The sequence below is a fragment of the Tyto alba genome, unplaced genomic scaffold, assembly GCF_018691265.1.
Source record: "Tyto alba isolate M040663 unplaced genomic scaffold, T.alba_DEE_v4.0 Super-Scaffold_23, whole genome shotgun sequence".
NCBI lineage: Eukaryota > Metazoa > Chordata > Aves > Strigiformes > Tytonidae > Tyto > Tyto alba.
The window spans coordinates 16,909,510-16,936,257 of record NW_024881297.1 but is presented as its reverse complement, the minus strand read 5'-3'; positions in this window follow the sequence as shown (position 1 = coordinate 16,936,257).

The window sequence follows — 26,748 nt, the reverse complement described above, 5'->3', positions numbered from 1 at the left end:
AATGGAAGGAGCAGGTACAAGCCTTTCCCTCCTAAGCATTTTCTGGACAATAGTATGGGAACTTTACAACCTTAACCAACCCTGGAATATTTTTGCTTCTCAATGCTCTGGTTATCCATGCCCTTCAGTTAACCAACACTAGCTTTCAAAACCATTAAACCATTTTACAAATACACTGCATTTGCTGGTTCAAAGCACCTAGCCAGCTGCTGCAGGAAAAGCAGCTAAATTCAATTCTCACAGATGCATGCATCATGAACCTCATTCCTTAAACTAGGGCTTTCATTTTTGTGTTACCGCACTGTAATACTTCACTTCTGTGAGCCCTTCTAAACTGAAGCCCAGAGGCCCAAACTTCACAAGTCACTGTAGTGTCCACACGCTCTAAGGATGCTTACACTAGCTACCACTAGCTGTGCGTTTTCTTGAACTGGATGGAAGAACACTATACGTTAGACTTTTTTTGTTATGATAAGTCTGAGCCTTTCAGGCACCAGTAGCTTTCTGTCAAGAGGTAGTAAAAACCAAGTTGCTTAACAAGAGGCAGTTCATGCCTCAAATTTTCATTTAAACTCTCAAGATAACATTTGGAGTATAAATACAAATGCCTAGTAACTAACTAAAGAAAGCGTGTGGTGGCCAACTTAGCTGAATTCTTAATTCACAGCTGAAATCTGAAGACTTCAACTACTTATTACACATGTAAATAACAGTGAAAACAGCAGAAGGTGCACTGCACAATACTAAACTGGGAACATGCTCATGTGACTTAGCCTGTTTTCCATCTTCCTAATCAGAAGGAAATACATCAAGCAATGAAAAGCAGGATTCACTGCAAGGTAATCTATGAAGAATCATTTTAAACAAAAATGTGATAAAGAGCTATACCCACCGGCCACCTCTACAAAGAGCTGAAATGGTTTAAGTAAATTAATAAAAAAGGTGGTAGTCCCTGAATGTTGCATAGTTGGAAAAGTTCGTTTACATAGTTCAAACATATCTCCACAGGCTGGGGGGGAGGGAAGAGATGGGAGTGTTAGAATTCAAAGCAGTGTTTTAAGTATGCAAAATGTTTACTATGTATGTAAATGGGATTCTTATTAGTGACAGATCATGTGCAAATTGACAATACTTCGATTTATTTTTGAATGGCAATATAGATTGTCAAGGTTGTGTATGATTATAATAAATATATAAACTGCTACTTGAACCATAAATGACCACCCAAGACTTCATTTTTACATCAGTATTCTTAAAAGAAGCTTTGTCTGATGTCATGGATTGATACCATATATGTTTGTCCAAAAGACCACAGGTAAGAAGAGAATTTTTGGTGGCTCACCCTGTCCTGCTTGCTTAGTCAGGTGTGGTTTCTCTCATGCTTCTCTGACCCAGTCAGCTGCAGGATCTCTTCTACCAGCTGAATTGCCTCGGAACACTGAGATTTCATTCCGCCCACTGCAGCCTGGACAGAGTACTGCTTTGCCTCTGGGGAACACATCTGCAATCACATTTGTGCATTTGGATGAGCTCAAACTGCCAAATTTAAAGTAATTCATCTCATTAATGACTTACTGCAACATACAAACCCCTTCAAAATAGTTTTCCTGTGTCTTGAGCTGTTTAGGGAAGTCGATGGCTTTGGGCATTGTTGGTTCTCCGGGAAGATCCCAGAGTGCAGCAGCAAAGCAGCAGTCCTTGGGCTTCCTCCAGGGGCTCTTTCATGTCTTAGCAGGGCAAGGGGAATCCCTCCATCCTCCACCAGTACACAATGATGAGAATATCTGTGTAACCTATACAAACGTATCGAAATACAACATGACTCAACATGTTTATAGCCATCCTCAATACGCATTAGAAGCTTCACAAAGTCTGCATTTCTCCTAGGTTTTGCCTATTTGGACCTCAATAAATAATCAAATATTTCAACAATATTGTTGATTTCACAGGCAAGGTTTGGGATTTAGGGGTGGGGAAAGGTCCTTCCTAGAAAAAAAAAATACATATACATGTATATATGTATACACATCTATGTGCATATATAAAAATGTACTCTCTAAAAATCAGTCTATATACTTAACAGCAGTACAGGGGAAAATACTGTCCTTGGCCTACTTTTGTGTGAGCACCTCAGACTACTACATCAGCCAGTTTACATTCCAGTATTTATCAGCTGTGCAAGGATGCTCACCATCAAGAGAAGTATTCCACCATTACGCTGCAAAAGAAGAAAATCAACTATATTCTAGCAAAACAGGTGAACATGAAAAGAAGTTTAAGGTAGCCTGCTGAAACTCTTGAGGAATGGAAGACATAGCCATGATGTCACACTAACGGTATTTGCCTCAAAATACTGAAATACATTGTGAGGACCTCGATTTCAAATTTTGTCTGAAAAACAGCTAGTCTGGCATTGTAATATCCTAACACTATCTCAAGGGGCTGAGTCAGTGCAGTTTCAGGGAGACAAGAGCTGCTTACAGAATAAAAACAATTTATTGCCATAGATTGTATTTGTCATAGAGCTTCTGAAACAAGTGTCCCAGTGATCGTTACCATGACTGCAAGTAAATATTGTCCTTTATTTTCTCAGATTAACTGTTTTACTTTCTTCACACTCCCTACAAATATCAGTGTGCTCTTTCACCGATGTTAATTGGATTTTCAAAAGTGCTGAAGCACTTTCAATCATGAAGAAGAAACCAGCACTTTATATAGCAAACACAAAATTTACAACTACTAGTCAAGAGTATTTTACTCACAGATTTCTCCAGAAAATACCCTCATCTTCATACATTCAAGAAGGAGGCATAGGTGGTGGGAGATGAGTCAGCAGAGAAAGAAAACACTCTATTATCTGTTGAACACAATTAAAAGCTCCCCAAAACATCACAAAACAGATGCAAGAGTTCTGAAGATCCTGATTTCTCATACATATTTTTTGCTGCAGCACTGAACTTTGATAACTCCTCAGTAGAAAAATACTCTCAGCCAAGACATCACAAACAGCAAAACCCTGCCTGCTGTACTGCACACCCCTGATAACTGTCTTTCACATTTTTCCATTGCTTCTGTTGGTACTAGTGGGCAATAGGAACAACTGGAATTGTGTCACCAGTGGTTTTGTCTCCAGAGGCTACTTTTTTACAAGCATCTTTTGAACCCAGCTGGGAAAGAAGAAAAACACACCAACAAACCTAAAGGATTTTTAAGAGTACTAAATCAGAAAAGCAGGTTTCTAAATAACTTTACAACTGTGTGTCCCTTCTATTCCCACATCTTGCCTGAGCACTAGCTAAACTACAGTTTCTTTGCCCAACTTTATGTGTTACAATAATAACATTAAAACCAGAAGTTTTAAAACGATGACTTTAAGTAATAGACCACACCAGCCCGACAATTTTCAGGACAGGAGTCTAACCCCTCAGCAGTTTCATGTCTCTTCTCCCTTCAGAGGAGTGGATTATGAGCAATTAACCAGCCACACAAAAGACAAAACTCCCTCAGCTATCAGAGAACTCAGATTTTATAAGATTAGGCCTGTAAACATTCTTGTGCTTCCCACAGCACGGCTATCAGTAGCAGGCCACCCAGGAACAAATGCTGCATTGCAAGTTGGTCCACAAGGGCCAGCAGTTCCCAAAGTTTGGCCTGTGCAAACATTTCTTCCTATGCCTCAGAGCCTCACATGCTGAGGAGGATAAAGCAGGGCCATGAGCTTTCTCCAAAACTCACCCACAAATATAAAGTCAGGGGCACTGGTCTCAGTTTTTTAACAGAAGTATTTTAGGCTTCTGAGTCAGCAGCTGTTCTATTATATAAACACCAGTTCCTAAAGGAGGTGGCAGCAAGGATTTTTGTTTGGTGCTTTTTTTTTTTTTTAACTTGCCATCAAGACTTTCACCTTCAATTTAATCTTGAAATCCCAAGACTTGCAGAGGGATATTCCACTGTGGTTGCTCTTTCCTCCCCACTCTCCTTGATTCCATAGCCACCCAAACCACAACAGGTTCTGCAGGAATCTGTAATTAACCTTCTCCTTCTAAACTGGAGGGTCACTACAGGAGAATTTAACCTGAGCGGAAGTGAAAAGGGCTAAAGGGCAGACTGAAACACATCCCTTTTGCTTACCTACACCTTCAGCCAGCTATATTCTTCCTCTACCCTGGATGCTGTGAAGTACAAAAGAGCAGGCATTGTCCAAGCACTATGTGCAATGAACTTCTTTAATTTAAAAGTGGTAGCCCAGAGTCTTAGAAAAAATGTTAAAACTTACCAAAAATGAACAATAGTCCCTCGACTGGATCATTTTCCCGATGAATTGCTTACTAATTTAAAGTTTCTCAGTGGCTGCAAATATGCATGGTCTAACAGTCCTGCAAATGCTGAGTATGCCCCAAAATGGTAACAGCCTTAAGTCAGGACGTTTATCTGTTGCATTCGCTATGTCCATTTTAGAAATAACGCTGCACATTTTACAAGCATTGCAGACAGAAGTAAATGTGCATTACTACTTTGCCGCCAAAGCAGAGTAGTTAAGTGACTATTCAAGTCACACAACACTTATGGCAAGGGTGAAACATGTTACATTCCCAGGACCATAGCCATCCTTCACACCAGAAAAGGCAAAATACCTGCATAAAAATCCTAGGCCGGAGCTCTGAGTTCTTTCTGTAGAGCATGGCTGCAGCCAGCATAAGAGCTACTCCTGGAAACTGAAACGACAAAGCAAAACAGGAAACATTTGTCGTGACAATACTACAGGAAGATGTGGCCTAAGAAGTGTCCTTTCTCAACCAAAAATAACCTTTCTCCCTTTACTTGCTCTCTTCACATATTTCAAATGCTTCAGGACTTTGCTGTGGCAAGTATCCCTCACCTACTCCATCATCTACCTGCATTGCATTGTCTACTATACCAAGGCAGGTCAAAATATCCTTATGAAGTTTTATATGGCAATTTTAGCATAGAAAGTAGAGATGGACGTGATAACTCAGAGGCAAAGGCCATCCTATTACTGGCTGCTTTTCTAGACCTGTGCTTTGAAAAGTCACTGAAGAAATAATAACCACTGAAGCTCCATCCTGCAAGTTCTCATTAAGTAAGGATTAACAACCTGCTCACCAGATATTTCAGAAAAGTCAGTAGCATTTACTTTGCTGCTTTTGAGTGTTAATTTACAATAAACAAACAACCCAGCTTATCTATTGCTTGTGTGATCTATACTCACCTAACCCAACACATGATAAAAATAGCCTCCTGCCTGTATTAGAGACTGATGCTCTTGGAAAACTCAGGCAGATGATGACCACTCAAACAATGAGGGTGCAGAAAACCAGTAGTTCCATACACCTCCTACCCTCCCGTCTATTGAATTTCTTTTTGAAGTCTGCAGTCATTCTTCTGTTAGAAGATCTGAGTATTCTAATATTCAGAAAACAAAATCTAAATGAAAATAAAAAAGAACCACACTCCCAGCTGTAACAGTCACACGCAGGGACCAAAAAGGTATCTCTACTGCCACCCACAGCACTCAGTAATCTGCAGGAGTAGATACATCCATCCATACAGTAGCAATAGCCACTTTCACAGACACCAGGTAATATTAACTCTGAACTGTTCATTTTCCTTAATATGTCCTTGAACTATATGCCCTTTTTGCATTTTCTTTTTCCCCCTCTCCTGGTAATATAAACTACATCTAAGTTCTTCAGTGCAAATCCAAAACTCTCCCTGACTGTTGCTTTTTCAAAAACACTTCTGTGTAACACCAAGCAGTTCACAAAGACCTGATAAAACTTACCAGACTGACATCTCCGGGCCTTAAAATTACAGTGAAGGAAGTACTCAGTGTCAAACTGAAGAAAGTAGAGCGCCCAAGAGAAAACCGTGGTTTCTCATCGCTTCCTCTCCAGCCCCCATACCCTTGCTCCCTCTCCACAAAGCACTCCGGCTGGTATCCAGGCAATGAAAAGATACTGTATTCCTCTAGAGAACTGTTTCCATAAAGAAACATGGGATTTTCTCCCCAGTAAGAAGTGATAGGACAAGAGGAAACAGCCTCAAGTTGCACCAGGGGAGGTTTAGATTGGATGTTAGGAAAAAATCCTTCACTGAAAGGGTTGTCAAGCATTGGAAGGAACAGGTTGCCCAGGGAAGTGGTCGAGTCACCATCCCTGGAGGTATTTAAAAGACATGTAGATGTGGCACTTAGGGACATGGCTTAGTGGTGGACTTGGCAGTGTTAGGTTAAAGGTTGAACTCAATGATCTGAATTTCCAACCTAAACGATTCTGTGATTCTAAGACCAGGTCTGTTCTCTAAGGAAAGTATGAGAAAAGTAATGCAACACAGATTTAGTCAGGGAGTGATCAAAGCTGCTCTCCCCAATAAAGTGTACTCAATGACTACGCCTCTATAATTGAACAGAACAGTCAGTGTATCACTCACATACTCACAGAGTACTTAGGTGCTTTAGCTACCCATTCCTACAACCCCTGGTATCTTGCCTCACTTCCATTCCCTCAACTCAAGAGAAGCTTAAGCACACCACACCCCTGAGGTAGCAAGGCTGAAATGCAATACCTGCTAGGGAGAGAGGACTCGGGGCACGAAGGCTAGGAGCACACCTTTGCAGGATACGTCACCTTCTGAAAATGACAGCAGGCAGGGACACGCAGCAGCGTTGTGAAAAGGGGACCATCTACATTCAGTCTTCCTTTACCCTTTCCTCTGCCCACATCTTCCCTGAAGTAAGGGCTCTGAGGGGCTGCAGGGAAACTCACTGTTACCTCTGCACTCCTAAAGCCAGGAGCCCCTTATAAGATACAACTTGGGAAGAAATGATTTTTCTACAAGAGCTGACAAAATAGTGGTGTGCAGAGACCAAGCTGCCCCACAGACAGTGGAAACCACAGCAAGGCCAATCATTTGTGAGGTTTCTTATTTTACTGTATGTAACTGTAATTCCCACAAATTATAAGATTCAAGGTTCCCCTAATTCCTTCTACCCTAATCCTTGTTTCCTGAAGCTTCTCACTCCCGGCACCAGGACATTCTCTACAGGAACAGGGAGGACATTCCACCATTTCTCTTGCACTGCACATAATACGCTGGGCTTTATTTCTGCAGAAACAGCAGAAGTTTGAATTCCAGTAAAATCCAGACTCCCTCCTATCATGAAAGTGCTATTCCTCAAGGAATCTCTCATTTACGTAAGACCTTCAATGAATTCTCTCTCCAGAATTTTCATAATTCTACTTCTGACCAGCACTGCTGACCCAAGCAAGCTTCAGCTCCCCAGAAAAGAGCCAGTGGCAAGAGGGTATTATACTTATTTGACAGTCAAACACGTGTTTCGGGGAAAAGAATAAAAGTAAAAATCCCAAGCAAAACCCCAAACCAAAGACAATTCTTTAAAGAAGTAAAGGCTGGAGCAAGAAAATACAAAGTCCCAGCATTTACAAGCAGAAAAATAAATATCTAGAAACAGAAATATAGTGCATTTTCCTCTCTTTGGAGTATAAAAACAAAAAAGGAGAGTAAATGCAAATTTCAATTTCTCTCAAACGTTTTCAGTAACTCAACACGTAATATTTAATAAACCAGCTCCATTTCTACTTATACTTTCCAGAACAGGATCACATGTTAAAATCAAGTAGAAGCTATGACTGAAGAGTCATAAGACTTCTGAACAGACTCTGTACAGGTAGCCAAAACTACTGCAACCACCAGAGAAAAGGCTTTCAGAAAAAGTTTACAGATACTAGAGAACTACAGACATGCACAATTAGGTAGGAGTGAAGAAGACTTTTCATAGCTCAGTATATTTTGCAAACAACTTTTTTATACACTGATTTAAATAAGAAAACAAACCCACATTTTTCCAAACCTTTTACTTACCTAAACCTTGTAGAGCTATCTCAGAGGGAGTTAACCTCTACTACCTTCTTGTGATCTGCTGTCACCCCTTCCTAAATTTCCCTTGGTTTTCTCCCAGGAGGCAATGGCTTTACAAATATGTAAATAAAGGCTTAGTGTGAGCTCCTTATTATCCTTACAATTGAAAAAAAAAACTCCAAACAAACACACAGTCTGAATCTCAAATCAATGAGGTTCTATGTAGCTGACAAATGCAAAAGAATTTTGTAGTTATAAGGCATGTAAAGTTGAAATGGAGGTCACTGACCAATTCTGCAAAGATTTACACAGATCCTTCCATGAACATGGTGTGATTAATCCTACTGGTGTTACTAGTGCTGCCTGCAACACACAGGTGTGACTCTTCACCAGATCTGAGCCTAGGACTCCAGTCTCATGCAACTTGCTGCCATCACTTTCCAGAACAGAACTGTATTTTAGGGCTTTGTACACTAATATCCTTTACTTCAGTCCAAACACAGCTTTTGGTCTTCAGCTCTAAGCCCCTTCTTAAGCATCTACACTCCGCACCCTCTATTCACATGTTAGGACCAAATAGGTGTATGTGAAAATTTGGATTCTATCATTTCTTATGACTCACTCAAGTAACAGTTTGTAAAGTCCCAGCAGACACTTCAAGAAGGGGCAGATGTTAATCACTCATCAGTTTAGCCATAGGCACAGGAACTGCACCTATTAATATTTCTATTCTATAGGAAGTCAGAGAAATACCATTTGCTTCATGAATATGGCAGTCTTCGAACTCTGCACGTTTTAAAAGAGGAGTCGTCACAATTAAAATACATTAGAAGCAAAACACAGAACATTCTACTTGGCAAGTCCCTCAAAAACCTTCAGGTGACACTGCACAGGAAAGACAAGCCCCACCTTGCAATTTTTTCTCTTCCAGGCAGCCCTTTTCATCCACACAGGTGTTTTTTAAAGGACAGAGAATATTATTGGACTGGCTTTATCACCAAAAAGTCAAGCTGCAGTTGGCCATAAGATAAGTAAATAAATACTGTTATTAACTGAGAACTCCAAACTTGTGTACTGCAGCTTGTCTTCCCTTCGTGCAATGAAAGCACAGAATTCCAACCCTGCAACTGCAGGTGGTGGGATGCTCTCCACTGCAGCTCCCAGAGGAAGGCACCCTCCACCCACACCTCAGCCACTCTGCAGAAGGAAGTAGCAACTGCACTTACTGAAGAGCAAAACCCTCTCAGCATGCACTCCAGGATGGCGGGCTGGACGGAGCAGTGGCACACCTGATCATCTCCTCCTGCTCTGACTCCAGGCTTGAGTGAGAAATGGAGAAGCTCAAGCTCTAATGGCTTGAGACAGTGCCACGAACGCACACAAAAACAACCGAGGGCTGGGAATCTGAGAGCAAAACAGCACTGCATATGGAGATTTAGTCGCTTTCCTAAGTTAGGCAGAGGTGGTGGTTTTAGAAATCACAGGTTTTGATTTAGGAATCTGAAAGTCCACATTAAAACTTCAGATGTTCAAGGAGGATTTATTTGACCTGGTCTGTCATGGGAAAGTTTCATTTTCTTCCATATTAGAGAGAATATGAAATACACATTTATTGATATACTTTGACAGGTACAAATATAAAATGTGTCTAAATTCACTAAGTTGCCAAGACAATGGAAATTTAAAAATAAATTTTCCTACAACTTCAAATGACAGAAATACAGTATTTGCATTTGTCTCTGCTTGCAAAGAAATAAACCACCACAGTCCAATTTGCTAAATGACCATGACAGTGTTTTTTCCAAGACAAACTAACTGAGATCCGACAACAGAAACTGATTTTTCAAGTAGCTTCTTGCTACATCATGTTGGTGATATAACAAGCCATTAGAGAAGTATTTTGTCTTGCTTTCCTTCAATATCATGTCAGAAAAAACACAACCACCTGTTTGCCACAAAAAGAGCACTGAGAAATGTCATTTGTTTTAATATGCTAAACTGCTGATCTAACTCCTTTGTAAACAACTGGACAAATGCATAAATTACAACTTTAGGCTCAGGTGACATTTGCTTTTCATGGATAATGTCAATAAACCGATTTTCAAATCCAAAGGGGCGTATCCCCTGATGGTGAAGTATGAACTGAAAAAAGGAAAAAAAAAAAAATCTATTATTAGCATTTAAGTCAGGCATACTACAATGTAATTAATATTTTGTTGAGGAAGCTTTCAAATCTCGTACTGCTTCCTTTATTATGCTCTTCAACTCCACCTGAATGATCTTAGCAGATATCACTACCCAAGGGATTCAGCTTCTTTGCAAATCCAGCTGCTTGCTTTGTAACTAAGTGCTAGCTACAACAAAAAATTTATAAAAATAGCTTCAAAGAGAGTCAACCAAAATTTCTGACATAATAGCATAGGGAAATACTGACTAGATTTTTGTTTAAATTGGTTATTAGTTCTAGGTATCCAAATAACAGTGTTGCTGTGCGGAAAAATCTGTCCTCTAGTTTTAAGGTTGTATCACTTTATAAGGCAGGACATCACTTCTAAGGGGACACAATGTAAGTGCTAACCTGTAAGTATCTGCACTGATCTGAAACTCCATCTGTGTTGTGATAATGTTATTTTCACTTTGGCGTGAGGAATTCTCTTCACTGATGTGAGTTCTGTGAAGATTATGTGATGAATTTAATTGTAATTCTAGACCAAGATAGGTCTTAAGAAACAGTTCAAATACTGAGACCACCCTTTTTCACAGAATTTATTTTGGCTTGCAAAAGTTTCCTCTCTTAGAAATTGTCACTGAGTGGTCACAAGTGCTGTACAGTCAAAAGATTCACAGAAAATGCATCTGCAAATAAATTTTATAGGTTATCTAGTCCATGTAAGTACATCAAGACAAAAATAAAAATATATACTTGTCCTAATTAATGTGTGTTTTGTTTTGCTTGAAAATGACAGGCTTCCTAATCTCAGGAGATAATCTGTTACAGTGAAAATGTATTTGTAGGTTCACAGAGAATACACACGAAAGAACCCCAACCAAAAGCTTTTAAAGATGTGTTCTTGATAAATGGATTTTATAGCTATTATAAGGGATGGGGCATTTACTATTACTGTCAATAGTGAGAATTATCTATATAGCCCCCAGCTCTGCTACAAACGTCCAATTTGGCTATGAATGAGTCTCCTTTCTGGCAAGTCTATGTAGACAGAGTTCTGCAGGGAAAATACTCAATATGCATATGCAAAACACTGAGCACTACTGGACCCTGAACGCATCTAGAATCTCTCTTCTTTACTGTTGTATAGTTAAAAAGTAGAAATGTTTCATTTTCAAAAGCTATGCAGATATGCATATAAGGCACTTGACTGCCATTGAGAAGTTTGATGAACAGGGAAGAAAGTGGATACACAACTACACTGTAAATCAGAACCAATAATAATTGCTTTTGCAATTACATTTGCTCCACAGCAATGACACAAAGATCGTTCCATAGTCAATGCATCAATCACATCCACTGACATACAGAGTTATAAAGAAGCTTTCAAACAAGTAAGTATAATCAAGACTGAGGAAGTAAAATCATGAAGATGTGACTTCCAAATACAGAAGACTAAAATACTGAGAGGCTGACTGAAGAACATACACTGAACTTCCAGAGAAAACAATAAAAAAGCTCTGTTCAGTGATTCATGTCCTGCTTAAGAATACAGCAGTCTGGTACTACATTTCATACAGCAACAAATATGGCAGATGCAACCAAGGCATCAACTAAATTAGCAAGACATACCAATGACCTAATTGTTTCCGTAACTATTTAGGCATGATGTCAACCTGGCTCGAGGGGTAAACCACTGACTAATCTCATATCTGCTGTCTACAGGGACAGGACTCAACTGCACCACACAGTTAACATCACTAAGATAGGAGGGGAAAAAAGCTTATGTTGGCATAAACAGTGAAATTCCACTGAGCAGTATCACTGGACTACCAAATGCTGGCATTGTAGTCCAACACAATTGGCAAAACCAGAATATCCACCTGGCTTTGACAGCATTCATATAAGCAACATAATACTCCTGTAACACAGACTTAGGGACATGCATGGCTGCAGGGCCAATAACTTGATAGGAGGGTTCAAAGTTGCAATGTCCATAAAAATCTATTAGTCATTGAAACAAAGCCTTATGACATACCAAGGATTTTACTCAAGCGAGAATATACTTAATAACAGGTATTTCAGAAACAATCATTCTTTGCACAAACTACTTTTTCTTTCACTTACATTACAAATAACTCCCCTCCACCCACACTCCTTATCTAAGGGTGAAACGTCAATTCTACAGATGAGTAAACTAAATCACATGGCTGACAAGTTTGACTTGTTTCTTAAAGATATGGATTTAAATAAAAAATTCATTCTCTGAAATAAATATATTTTCACTAGCGGAGAAGTAGGGTAGGTGAGAAAATATTTTTTTTCTTGTATTTTTTTCTCAATCAGCATAGCAGTAGCAGGGTCAGTTACAGGATCAAGAAGTTTTCAATTTTTTTTTCTGCCTAAAACAGATATTCCCTCTGAAGACCTCGCCATCAGACAGACAAACAAGAATCACAGCCCCTTCCTGTGTGAGGCACAGCATCAAAAATTACACAGGTTTCAAGATACTTGTTCAACTCCCAGACTCTCACAACTCAAATGTTGTGACATCTAAATCCACTTATTTCCTCTAAGCATGGTAAAGAGAAATGTCATTCTCTTGAGAAGCCACATGCAGAATCTGAAGTGGAGAAAGTTGGGTTTTAAAAAAAAAAAAAAAAAAAAGCTTCGGCTACTACTGAAAGGAAAAACAGAGACTACTGCACTGTAGCAACACTGTTTGTCAGCCTTAAGCAATGAAGTATCATGGCCATAAACATGCCATGGAAAGTTCTCAAGGAAAACCAACCTGGTCTCTTAATGGTAGGACAGAATATCGGGGAGGAGAACTAAGAGCTCAATAATTAAAGATGAGCATAGGCTTTTGTTTAAGAAAGAAGTTTCAAAGCTAAGCCTACATACTGCTTTCTGTACCTCCAAACTTCAGTCACACTGTACAGATCCTCTTGCCAGTTTGAAACTGTCTTGTTTGAGTACTCGTGCAGCCACATCAGCACAAAGCTCAGCACAGGTTTATTAATTCTCAAACACAGGCCCAACCTCAGGCTCTAGTGAAAACTAGGCACGCACTGTTGTAAAAGAAGTGGCACAGATGTGAAGCCATTAGATCAAAGTATTCCTGAGACTGGAACATGCAGAAGAAAAAAACCCAACCTGACAGTATGTGAATTTTAATGGGGAAAAAACCCCATTGTTCTTATTTTTCTTCCTATTCACTTTGGCTACAGATGTTTACTATTGAGCTGGAAATATCACGAAATGCAACTTCACAGTTTTTGAAAATCTTAAACTCCAACCTGGGAATCAAATTAAACCTTTTTACCAACCAATACAACTTCTGTAATTTTGGTGAAACAACAGCTGCTTATGTTTAAAGTTGAAAATAGCCCACTACAGTTTCTGCTCTTGGAAAGTGCTGTCTTATGTTTGCTTCAGAGGAGTTGCATGGTTTAAGTAGGCACTTCAAATTTATTTTCAGTCAAGATGGTGGAAAATAACCACATTCATTTAGTTAGTGATCAGTTCTACTGCTAAAACTGACAGAAATTTTATTCTCTTTTTTTGCTAAGCCCCTCATTTTAGAGGAAACTGAGGATGTTATAGCTGGGCAAGCCTCTGCAGTTACATGCATGTCACAGGTTGTGTGACGCTTCCGATTGTTTATTCGCTCTGAGAACCTCAATGCTTCATGTGACAGAAGGTAATACTTGATGGCTCAGCGGGTGATCATAAATGTTCATAGTACAAATAAATACACCTAATAATGCTATGCTGCATATGACAGGCACATGTTTCCTCCTACAATTTAGTTAGCTTTACTGCTAGCATGAAGCACAAAGACAGCGGTAAATCCATTCATTCTCACTTGACAGAAAAGCAAAATAAACAGTACATTACACAAAGGCAGATTAACTCTTTTTTACCCATGATGTCCTGAAAGAATCTCTATACTCAATAAGATGTATTTTTTTAACTTTAAAAGAGTGCTCAGATACAAATGCTCCATTTATTATCAAAAGCGTTGCTTACTATGATCCTGTCTTCCTGCACGACGGCATTAAAGTGCAGCTCAAAATCCAGTTGTTTTCTATTCAGTGGTCTTTTTTGCTTTCTATGAAATAGAAGGAAACTTCATCTGCCTACAGTAAGCTCAGTGTACAGGTAAGTGCAAAGATCTCAGTTCTAAAGACATATATATGGACAAATGCTAATTAGAAAAAGGATTAAAAAATGACATAAGACAGTAGTTACTCTCATGACTGTTGCATAATGCCATATGGCTTGGAAACATCATTAACAAAGGAACTGTGCCTAAGGGAGCCGTCTACATTTGCAAATAAACTAGCTGTCAATGCTGGCAACTGAATATTCCTTAAGAAAGACCAAAGAAACCTCTAGTAAACATCTAAGTAAACTAGTATTTTAGGCAGTGTATCTGGGGAGGGGGCAGGGAAACGATGCTGGCATGGGGCAAGGATGAAACCAGCGAAGTAGGGAATCCTCGGATACCAAACCACACTGCTTCAGCCAACGTGTACCTGTGGAGTTGCATCTCCAGTGTACCAAGTCACTCAGCTGTCAAGAGAAAAGGCAAAGAAACACGAAACAAAAGTTTTACAGAGCTGAAGACAAACAGCTAAAATTCCACCTGCGTATGAACTGGAGGCTAGTGTCACCTTTGGATATTGGAATGCTCAAGACGGAAAGAGAAGTAAATTGTAGACTGAAGCCTTTACAAGAATAAAATGCATTTGCAATAAATTGACGCTGCAGTATTCCTGTCAAGGCATTTTGGGAGGCTGAAATAAACACAGGTTAAGTCTGATGTGGAATACCCCTTGCATAAACCAAAAATTAAGAGTTTTTTGGTTTGGTTTGTTTTCTTCCCCGTATTGTCTTCTGAGTCATAAGAGAACAGTAAGTTATTTTGAACAGTTTAGAATTTAGAAAACAAAATAAATTTACAGACACTGAAGGCATGGATAATAACCAGAAGGGACAGGTCTTATGTTCCTAATTGAGCACAATCAAAGCCAAAACCTTTAGTGAGATTTTCTCTAAACTTCATTATAATCAAGATACAGAGGTTTTGTTCTCACAAATTTCGGCATGGCGCCTTTTAAGATAAAACATGTAAGTGGAAAGACCTTTTTAAGCTCATCTGTAAGATGTACTTATTGCAATTATTACATTATTATGTTTAACACAAGAAACATGATGAAGACTACAGACCACTGTAAACAGCAAACATCCAGCAAGTATGTTTCAAAATTAATGATCAAGCTGATGAAATGCCCGACAGAAACAAGTGCCCAGTAATGAATTATTACTGACAGAAACTTTGCTTTTTCACCACTCAAGTTTTCATCAGACAGATGATTTTAAATAAGAAGAGCAAGGTTTCTCATCTCTGAAAGCAAAGCTCAGTTCTCTTACTGAAAGGTTAACTCTGAAAGTATTTGTGTGGGTGGGCAGCAAAACAAAGAAAATTTTCATTTGATAAAATTTTATATTCTTTGTAGAAACATGTCATTCTATTCAGTGAAAGAGAGAGAAGCATCCAAGCCCCCATGATGACGCACTTTCTCCTGAATCAAATAAATGAATAAAAAATACACAACAAAAACCTTTGCAAACATAAGCTGGATGTGATTCAATTCTATGTTTTGCATAAATCAGTCCTTTCCTGCCCGATTTTTCTAGCATTACCATCCAGAATGAAGAACATGGGAGAAAGCTGCCTGTGTGGTGTCACTGAGAGAGTAAATGGGAGGGAATCCTCCTTCACAGGGCAGTCATGATAAATAGGAAAACAAACTATGCATTTCAGTGGTATTAGGCGAGGAAATACCCCACTAAAGTTTCATGACTGTATAATTACAAACTTCAATTTTTAAAAATAAGCTGTTCTTCTTCTTGACAGTTGCTGGACTTGGGATCCAGTGAAGAAGTCTCACAGAATTGCATTTACTTTATCACGTTGCTAATGCACACTGGCGAACTTGCAGAACAACCCCTGGTGCTTGGATTGCTTCACTTGCCCTTCTTTGCTTCACCAGTTTGCAGTGCTGCTGGAATACACTTCCTGCACAAGCATGCTGCTGATGAGTTCACTCCCTGGCAGGTCACAGCAATCTCTTGTGCATATACCTGTGAAGCTAAGGCATAATTTATTCTAATATTTAGAATATACAGGTAGCACATCAAAGCAGAAACGAACAGGGATCCTTTCAACACCTTCCTGTGCCACACCTTGTCTTAAGAGAGTGAATGATGTATTATGTGGTTTATTTCCTTTCTTTCTTCCCTCCACACGAGCTGAACATGTTATTTCTAGCATTCTTGCATATTAAAGCAGTCATAAGTGAAAGAAGTTATGCAAACTTAAAAAAATTAAATCTGAAGTAACGAAGAACTCAAACTTTGCCATGTCGTCTAAATGAGCTTTCTTCAAAAGCATAGCCATCTTCCCAGATTTGCAGGGGATGAGGGAGTATCCGACTGAGTCCTTCCCCAATCCACTTGTGTCTTTTTGGGCAAGAGAATAATACTTAGTACAAACCTTCACTAAATGCAAGGTATCAGCTTGACCATCTCTGTATTACACTAGAAAAGCTACAGACTTTTAAAGTAATCTTATTCTATAACACTTGACAATAAATAAATAAATACAGTAATAGGAACAGTTTCAACAGAGTACCACTCACTATTGTAGAGTGCAGTGTTTTATGAAAAAAGAGCTCTCCTACAGTTTCTAATTGTTCTACTGATACCCTTTTAGTCTGAGAAGTAAGACAACATAAATGAAAATTGACCTGTATAGATTCATGTAAAACTGGACAGTTTTTAGGTTAACTCAAATCACAATCCACATTTAAAAAAAAAAAAAAAAAAAAAAAAAAGTGCTTTTATCTCACTGGAAAATACCTGTCCAGAGGGATATATGGTTTTCATTTATTATTAAAATGAAACCAAACATCTGTTTTGGCTCTAAAGTAGAACAAAATAAAGAACAAAGACTGGCACATTTCTAAACCAATAAAATTGGGGGGGGGGGGGGGGGGGGGGGGGAGAAATAATCAGAGGTTATTATCTAAATGACTCTACCTCTCCATTCTGTCAAATACAGCGATTACTGAAGAGCTGTTGAAACTTGGTGAAGCCTTAGAAAACTACTAAAAATTTAATACTGTAATAATATAGTTAAAGGGTTAATGGAAAGATCTGATATATAGATGGTTTAATCTGACATCAGCACAGATCAAAGCAGAAGATAGGAAACAGTTAAAGGGTATTAGCACCACAAACACCAGCCACACAATGTCACAGAAATGGTGGCAAACACTGCAGGTGTACCCCTTGATTCAGTCAGAAATCTTATTACAAACCAAGTACATAATTTCCTTATGCTTTTGAAAAGCATTGGACCTAGTACCACCTGACAGTTTTGTTAAAACAGGATGACAGTAGTGATTTGGTTTTTAGCAGAAAAGAAACACAAAGCTAAATGGCTTGAAGCCAAAGTTGGTAAAGTCACTCTAGAATAAATGCATACATTTAAAGTGGGGGTAATTAACCACTGAGACAACCTAGCTAAAGGCAAGACAGAGTCATTGTCATTTGACATGTTTAATATGTAAATGAATCCCTGGGGATGAAATTGCAGAGCTGTGGGCTGCTCAGGCCAACACACTACCATTACCCTTCCTTCTCTTCTGTACAGAAAACAATGTAGTTTGAGTATGTCTGCTCACAGCAGCCACAGCACAATGTAGAGATTTCTTTCTTTCTCTCTTGGTTTGAGCATTTTTTAGTAACATATGTCTGGCAAAAGGCTAGTATAAACTTCGGATCCCAAAAGACAAATATAATTTAATAATTAATGCAGAAATCCTAACCCCATTAATTTTGTTGCTGGGTCTGTACAACGTGGTCATGATGTGAGAGACCAAATAAATAAAAACTACTATAGATAGAATAGGGTAACATTAATTAGGAGATTACAAACTGGGATTCAGATACTCCAGTGGGGTAAGGTAAAAAGTCTAGAAGTGACAGAGTCAGATTTAGATACAGCTGAAGTGTTCTTTTATGATGAGAAGGAAAAATATTACAGAGTATAGTGACAGGCTGAGAAAACAATTCAACAGATCAAAGGAAACTGAAGCTCAAAGTCCTTGCCATACATACACTGAGCCAGAGAGGGGTGACACTACTTGAAATTTGGACTGGCAACCAGCTAAACCACCATTAAAAAAACTGCTTCTAGAAAATAATCAAAGAACTATTGCTCATGTCTCAGGTCAGCAAAAATACAATTCTTTGATATGAAGATTTTGGAACCTAAGTATGGAGGCAGCTTAGAATACTGAAAATTGAAAAGACCATCAAGGGCCGTGTTATAAAAATGTGAGGGATGCAAGAATAAGCCCTAATGACAACAGAATTAGAAGCCATCATAAAATCAAAGGCCTGAGTTTCATAAATTATGAATCAGATGACCCGCAGAATTTCAATAATGGAGATGAAATGAAATACAGTAATACACAGTGAAGGGTCATACATTTGTGGATTAATCAAAAATACTTATGCTATTAGAAAACGTTCCTAATTTTGAAGAAGGACAACGAAGGAAGAATTTGAATGCAGCAGCTGATCTCACTAATACTATAAACTGCCAGTATATACACTGAAAAAGTAAAATATGATCTTCTCAAGTATCAGGAGAAGTATTTGTAGTAAAATAAAAAGATGAGTATCACTAAGTGCTAATTTAATACCAGCAACAGCCCTAACAACTCATGTTGAGAAAAAGCTGAATTCACTATCTAGGAAGTGCAGAGAAGAGCTACAGATTGGCCTGGGGAAGAGAGAATATATTACATTACAGGAAAGTAGAAAAGTTTGGCTTGCCTATCATGATAAAATAAAGACTTGAGGAGGCCATAATTTTTTTTTTTTTTTTTTTTTAAGTATGCTATTACAGAAATAGACAGTAACTCCATGTACACTAGTAAACTAGACAGTTCCAAAGCATCAGCTTGGCCGTTGCTCTGTTGCTTAACTACCTGAGCTGTGTAAAACACAGTTAATAAAAATCAGTGAATAGGAAGCATTGTCCTCATTTAACAACTTTCATTATGCTCAAATTATAAAGGCACACGTGAAACAGCCTTAATACTAGTTTGTTTAGCTAAAGAAACCAAGTCTTGACAAAAGTACTGCAACGTTGGTGACAGGCAAGGGGAGCGGGGAAGAATATATCTATGAAGCCATTGGTTGCCTTATTCAGAGTTTTCTCTCTCCTCCTCAAGCAAGAACAAAACCTTCAAAATATCATAACTTAATTTTTTAGAAACTCTCCAACCACCACTTGCTTTTGGTCTCTTTGACAAAGATGACCCATTCTGATTAAGGTTTAGTGGGATATGATTTGCTGAAGCAATTTGCTGTACAAAATAATGAGCCAAATTCAACTTGCAAATATCACTGGGATGAATGTCCATCACAAAAGAAAAAAAGTCAGTAAGAAGTAATATTGCATGACACTTGAGTGTCATTGAAGGAGAAAAATATAAAACCAGGTGGATTTTTTAATTCAGCCCTAATTGTGAAATAAAAGCCACAGCTGATGGATCATTACATGCTCACAACTCATAATTTACCCAGGATACACCAACAATATTTTTGTAAAGACTCAACTTTTGTTGTCTAGACTGGCACTACACTACCAGATATATCTGAGAATGCTTTCCTGCATCTGTCAAAAGTAGCAATAAGAAGTAAATATATACCTAAGTATTAAATATGTGAAACTACTAGTGTCATGAACCTTGTTGCCAAGAGGCATGAAAAGCTGCAGCACAACCAAGGATAACAGATTATAATTTGTAAACTGTAACTTTATGTCTTGTGTTCAAGTACTCTCTGAGAGTGTTCCGTGTGGGGGTATAAACATGTTTGTTTTGTAAACACATACTCTTGCCTATATGAACCCCACAGGTGTATCCATATATTCTTTAATACAGATTTACAAGTGCACTGGCTGCTTCCAGACTTTACAAGCAGTTATTTCTTATTTATATGGCTTGTTAAAATTAAGAGTTACAACCAGAAATTCAAGAGATTGTTTTTGTGGTTTTGTTGTTTGGTTTTGAGTTGTTTTTTTTTTTTTAATCAAGAAAATGAAAGAGGCCCACGAAAATTAAAAGTTCGTTCTTGGTTTGACCCAGCAAAACCTTTTATATTCTTAATGTCACAAGTAGAAATAAAAACAGGGTCAATTTGATCATCTTCATAATTTGACTATGAAATACTGTACCAGAAATTGTCTAATTACTGGCTGCTCACAATAACAGCTAGCACACAGAAAGACAACTACAGCACACACATACTATTAGTACTGGAATCAGTGATTAGAACAACATAATTAGCCCAGAACAAAGCAACCTCAGATCATACTGCTTGAATGACATAAGATGTTTTTCGCATATCACGTATCAGTGTAAAACAGATCAGGCCAAAGCCACAGAACCCTTTTTTTTTTTTTTTTAATGATAATGAGATAGCACAAAACCCCCCATCCCGAGAGTGCACGTACAGAAGAACTTGTATCTGCAAGTTACAAGACCGTACTAAGAATAATAGTCCACCTGTCAGCCTATGGAACAACTGATACCAACCACACACAGCCCAGATGCTCTGCAGTCTCACCTAACAATATACCCATGGAATTAATAAGTACTAGGCATGGTATGCCAAGCAGCCTGTATCATCCAAGCTTTCTGCTAGCTTTTCTGACTGAGAATGTAAATCGAGGTAAATTCTGTCCTCTTCAATGAGAAGAAATCAGATGTCAGATGCTTTGAACAAGCAAGCTAATTAAAGACCTGAGCTCTACCTGCATGGACATTTCTGCAAGCCACTCACGCTGCAGTTCTGCCATTTTGGTCAAGGACAATTTTGATTTGCATCATTTGTGATACACACAGATGGATTTCAACAGCAAAGACAATAACCCATGCTCATAAAATTAGCCAGTGCATCCAAGAGACATCAGATTTAAAATAACCATTTTCACTGCCTAATACTGTGTGTAAGACACAAGGTGTCAACACATAAGCAACGCTCTGAATGTGGGCTAAACCATCACCCCTGCTGCAAGCTACAGCGCATTGTGCAGTTCTTGTTCACATTCTACTCAAAAAAATCTGTGGTCACTCCTTTACTCTCCAGGGAAAGGCTGGGAGAGCTCCATCAGCTTTAGAAGGTTACAGTGTCACCTGAATGAAGCAGAATGGCAATTCCTGTGTTCCATGTGCTCTAGTTTCGCTTTTCATCATCCTGCTTACTCAGTTCCTTTTTACGCTTATTGCTAATCAGACTTCTCCACTGATACAGGACCCTCAAAATCTTCAGATTTTGTTTGTGCAATACAGTTGAAAGAAGGCCTGCATGCCCTGTTTTAAGGGAATCCTATTACTGTCTTAAAACTATTTTAAGAATACTTTAAGCTAGTATTTCTTTCAACACTTAAGCATGGAGATCAAGATTAGATATGTATTCACTCTCTGATAGGAAGAGTTAGAAAGGGATTTATTACATCGTTAGTTCATCTTGCAAGCTCTTCTTCCAGCTGATGCTGACCCCTGTAGTCAGAAATTCAACCCAGCAACAGAAGAGTCATTCCATTTTCCTTTTAATCAAAGTATCATTTCACTGGCATGTTGCTGGGCTTGATGCTTACTGGATGATCATCTTCAGGTGATTTCCTATTTATTAACTCCTAACTACCACAAAACCCCAAATATGCAACAAAACTTGAGAGAAACCAGGGCCTGTGCCATAAAGCATGTACACTTTTCCAGCTGCTGTGGCTAATATAAAAAGTTATTACCTCTACTTAGAAATTTTGTCTTCTGTATAATTATACAACATATTTTGTACACTGTTATTTAATTTGCTCTCAACATCAATATGTATCAGTCATACTTCTGGCATGTGAATTCACTCACACAACTTTTCTCATCACTGTTCAGGTTAAAAATGTAGCCTTGAAATTAAACTGAAGTCTTATTTTTGCTAATCTTCCACCCTAATTACTTAAACCTGTGATAACTATTAATGTTGCGCAGCTCAACAAACCAGATCTATTTAATCAGTCACACAGCTTCCGTTTCACATACAAGAATTCTCAGCAAGTGATACACACACTTATCCATGATCCATTTTACATCCATTAGAGTGGATGATTGCATGTAACTTCCCTAGAGCCTCCTTCTCTGAAGGAGAAAGTGAAGCTTGATTACAAGCTGCCTCTGTATTTTATTCCAACAATGAAAGTTGGCAGGCAGTAGGGGAACTGTTTAGGATTATGGTCACAAGCTGGCAAACACTGGAGAATGTGAATTAGCTAAATTGGTGCACCTCCTTGCATCATGGATGTTAGGCTGAACTAGACAGAGTAACTCTCTGGGAGCACTCCCCTAGTTCAGAAGTAGCCAGCAAGCTGTTGATGAAGTGGAATGATTCAGAGGGTAAACTAATTAAAAAAAAAAAATTTCCCCAGCCAAAACCAATTCCTTGATCTGGTTCACTGTGTTGCCACATGAACAGTCCTGCCACACAACAGAGGAAGAAAGAGGGTAGAAACAGTCACATCTGGTTCAGCCAGCTGCCACAGTACTGTATCTGAATGTCAAGCAAGAAGTAAACAAACAACTGAGCTACCAGTTGAAAAACAAGAAATGGAAAAGCAAATATCTTCTCCAAAATTGGGGAAAATTTATTCTGTGCAAGGAACCTGCACCAATTCACTATACTGGTTGAGTCTAAATATTGTTTGAGGGCATAGTTGCCCAAAGATTAATTTAATTTCTAATAGACTAGCTAGGAACAGAAAAACACTTGAGAATGTAAACAAACTGGTCAGGTAATGGAGCTTGAAGATGTTCTGTCACATTTTAAATTCACCTTAACCACAAAAACAAAATTCATCAACAATGCCTGGTATAGTGAAGGCAGATAGCCCATAAAAACAAATTTGTTACAACAGTGTTGCTGTGTTTCATATGAGACATGAAGCCATGTTGACCAGGTCTAATTGCTACTTTGACATAATAAACAAAAGCTTCATGAAATAGCAGAAGGACACAGGCATTGTGAGAAACTCTCTCTCTACAAAGCTAGATTTTATTTTATCATATATTCTACATAAAACACAGAAAAGTCACTCAGTAATTTTAAAGTCATATATGGAAACAGATGACATAGTAGCCACCTCTACAATGTAATGCAAGGGTAATACATGGTGCTCTTCCCTCCGCTTAGCCCCATCTCACTGCTTTCTACCCATGGGTGGAATTCCACAGCAACATCAGCCCATCCAGGAGAGTGCTGCTGCTACCCCACCCTCCCTCTTGCTCCCATTTTGCAGTCCTGCCCCTTCCACTGTGCCAGCACTACCACTGGCACAATCACACACTGACCTAACTCAGGGCACTGAGCAAAACCTAACCCTGCTGAAAGAGAACCCATTGTTAGTTGTTTAAGCTTCTTAAAACCGTTTGCCACTCAGCTGAAAAAGCATCACAGCCAGTACATGAAAGAAAATAGATAAGACAATGGCAGCCCTGAGTAAGATCAATCCAAGGTAACAGGGACTAGCAGCCTTAAAAAGGATGAGTTTGTTATTAAGACGTAGGTTTGGAGGTCTGCCAATAGGCATATCACTCAGGGCTCTGCCCAATCACGCGTTAGTACCTCAGGTTAAAGAAAAATTTATGTCAAGAAGAGCACGCTAAGCACAGGTGATGGAATGAGGTTCACTCCTGATTTTTTTCACTCATGTTTTTTTTAAAACTCCAATCTGACTCACAGTTCAGAACTTATTTGAGCAGGAAAATAGTTGTAAATAGCATTTTTGGAAAACAAAACAACATAGCTAGGAATTAAATCCACAAATAGATTAAACCAGCTGTTCTACCTTTGCCTCAGTTCTGTCTGTACTTAACACTCAGCACACCTTCTTGTGGTAGAAGACAATTCAAAGAAAAGCTGTGCTATATTCTAACAATAACTACAACAATAACCACCACTGTAAAATTGGTGTAATTCCTATCAGTGAAACAGATTCAGAGAAGTGGGAGTTGCAATGCCTTTGAAAAAGGTTAAAGACCCAAGAGGAATTTGGTTTCAAAAGTATGGCTTGCAGCTTAAAGCAGCACTGAGAGATCAGAGGCTCAGCTGAGAACAAGGGTGATGATAGAATAGTTGTGGAACAACTGAACAGTCCCAGATCCACTTAAAGTATTTTACTCACTGTAGAAGTCACCAAAACATGAGCAGAACCTCACAGCAAAGAAAACAACCAAATTTAAATAATGAAATCATATATGACAGGTCTGCTCTCCCTCTTGTGCCATTCCTTTTCCAAATGAATGATTCAAAAAAATCTGACTATAGCTTAGATTCTACTCCACTAAAGGCAATATAAAAATTTTTCTGGCTCTATTTTCAAAACCACTTTATTTTGATAATTTTCTAACTAAACCATAACCCAACAAGAATGTTAACTTTGTCTATGCAAATGAAGATGTGTAATGAGCAGAGAGCAAAATTTTATCACACTTACAGGAAAAAACCCATGTTGTTATTCCAGTTATATATATAATGAAAGGCCAGAAAATAAGGTCTTTGGAAGGGTGATGCTACAGGCAATTAAAGCAAGGGGATATGCCTCTTAAAGGACATCACAAAAAGCTAACAAAACCTGCTACTCTAAGGGAAGCTGTCACGTACTAACAACAAAGAACTAAGATCAATACAAGCAGGAGACTGCTGACCTGGTCCCTCAATAGAAAAGATAGACTCAGAAAGAGTTCTTACTGATAAACGTTTCACTGTTCAAGATCATAACAGTACCAAGTACCCTTTTTCCACTCCCAGACAGTGAGAAAAGAACACTTCATTAACTCCTGTTAAGAGAAAAAGAGGAATTATCTGCTGGTTGGCAAATTCATGCATCTGTAGAGAGCCCCTTCTTCTTTGCCCAGTGTGCTGACAGCTCCCCCTTCTGTTCCAATCGACTTTAACCACCTTCCAGAACTTACACATCCTTTCCATCAGTAAGAATCTGCTAGGAAACTCCATCAGTGTATCTGCTAGGAAAGGACAATCTATAGTATGCCCCTTAACAGATACAGATCAAAATACCATGCCCACATTTTATAAGAGAAATTCAGCCTGATGACAGAACATCACAAACTACAGCCCCTTCCCAGAAACACTATTTCTTCCATTAAAAGCCCTTTCGATTACAGCACTTCAGTAGTGTTTCAATACAAAGAACACTTCCTTTGTCCTAATTAACATTCATACCTAAGTCTGCATTCAGAAACTTCTAAATTTCATATGAAACACTATAGAAAGAATCCAAGAAGTCAGTATTAGACACAAAGACTCACCACTCCAGCTCAGTGCTCCACAGTACACTTGGTGATAAAAAAAAGTTACCACCTTGCACCGTGTTTGTGTTGAAGCTATGCTGCTATCCCAGCATGTTACTTAGTTTGGCACTACAGCCCCAAACTCAGAGGACCCTCCAACAGGCTCATTAAGCAGAAAAGTGAATTAAATCCATGCTTTGCAGTAGCTCAGCATGTACTCCTGTAGCCTACTATACCCAATACCACCAACAGCTGACAAAACCTCACTGGCCTAAGCTTTTTCAATTTGGAGAAAAAAAAAAATACATCAGTGTACCTTCAATAAAAGATTGGGAACTGAGGATTTAAAGGTTTGGTTTACACCTCTTCCTTCAGTGAACTGAACACCTGGGAGAAGGGGATTTGGGACAAACCCCAATTAACAGCTCTTCCTCTCAGCTGGTTCTGGGCATGTTTCCTGTGCAGCTGCAGGTTTCTCAGGGTGCCAGGTGGAGGCAGGTGCTGCTCCCTCTGGGTGCCCTGTACAAAGCTGGGCAGCCAGCCCAGGCTCTGCTGCCAGTCTTGCACCTGAGCCCATTGCCGTTTCCAGCCTTTACATCCAAAACAAGCACCCAGCATCTCCCTTACCAGATGCTGTGTCAGAGAAAGTATGGTGAAAGAACAGCACTTTGTGCTTAATACGTAAGGCAGTAAATCAAAGTGAAGTCCTTAAACTTCCTGAGCTCATCCCAAAATTTATCCCAGCTACTTAAAAATAGCAGCCAAGGAGTAACACAACCTCTCTACTGAACGCGAGGGAGATACCCACGTGAAGGTAGCACTGCCCCTTTTATTAGGAGGGTTCCCGCTCATCCAGAATCAACTAGGACCTGACGATGCCACCTCAGTTCGTGCCATTTTCCAGGCCTGAGGGCTCCCATCGAGTCGCCCGGGTGCGCATCGGGGACCCGAACCTCCCTGGGCTACGAGCAGTGCGGGGGCTCGCCCTCCTCTGAGGAGGGACACCCGCAACCACACAAAAACCATCCCAAATGCTGATTTTTCTGGTGCGGGGCCCATGAAACACAGCAACACCAGTCCCGCCCCTCACAACTCCTCTGAAACGCATGCGCCCTAACGGCTCGCCATAGAGGCGGGCACGAGCCGTCCCGCGCATGCGCGCCTCCACCACCCCTTCCCCTCCCCTCCGCGGCCCCCGGCCGCGGGCGCTTCTGCGTGACGCGATTGCGTCAG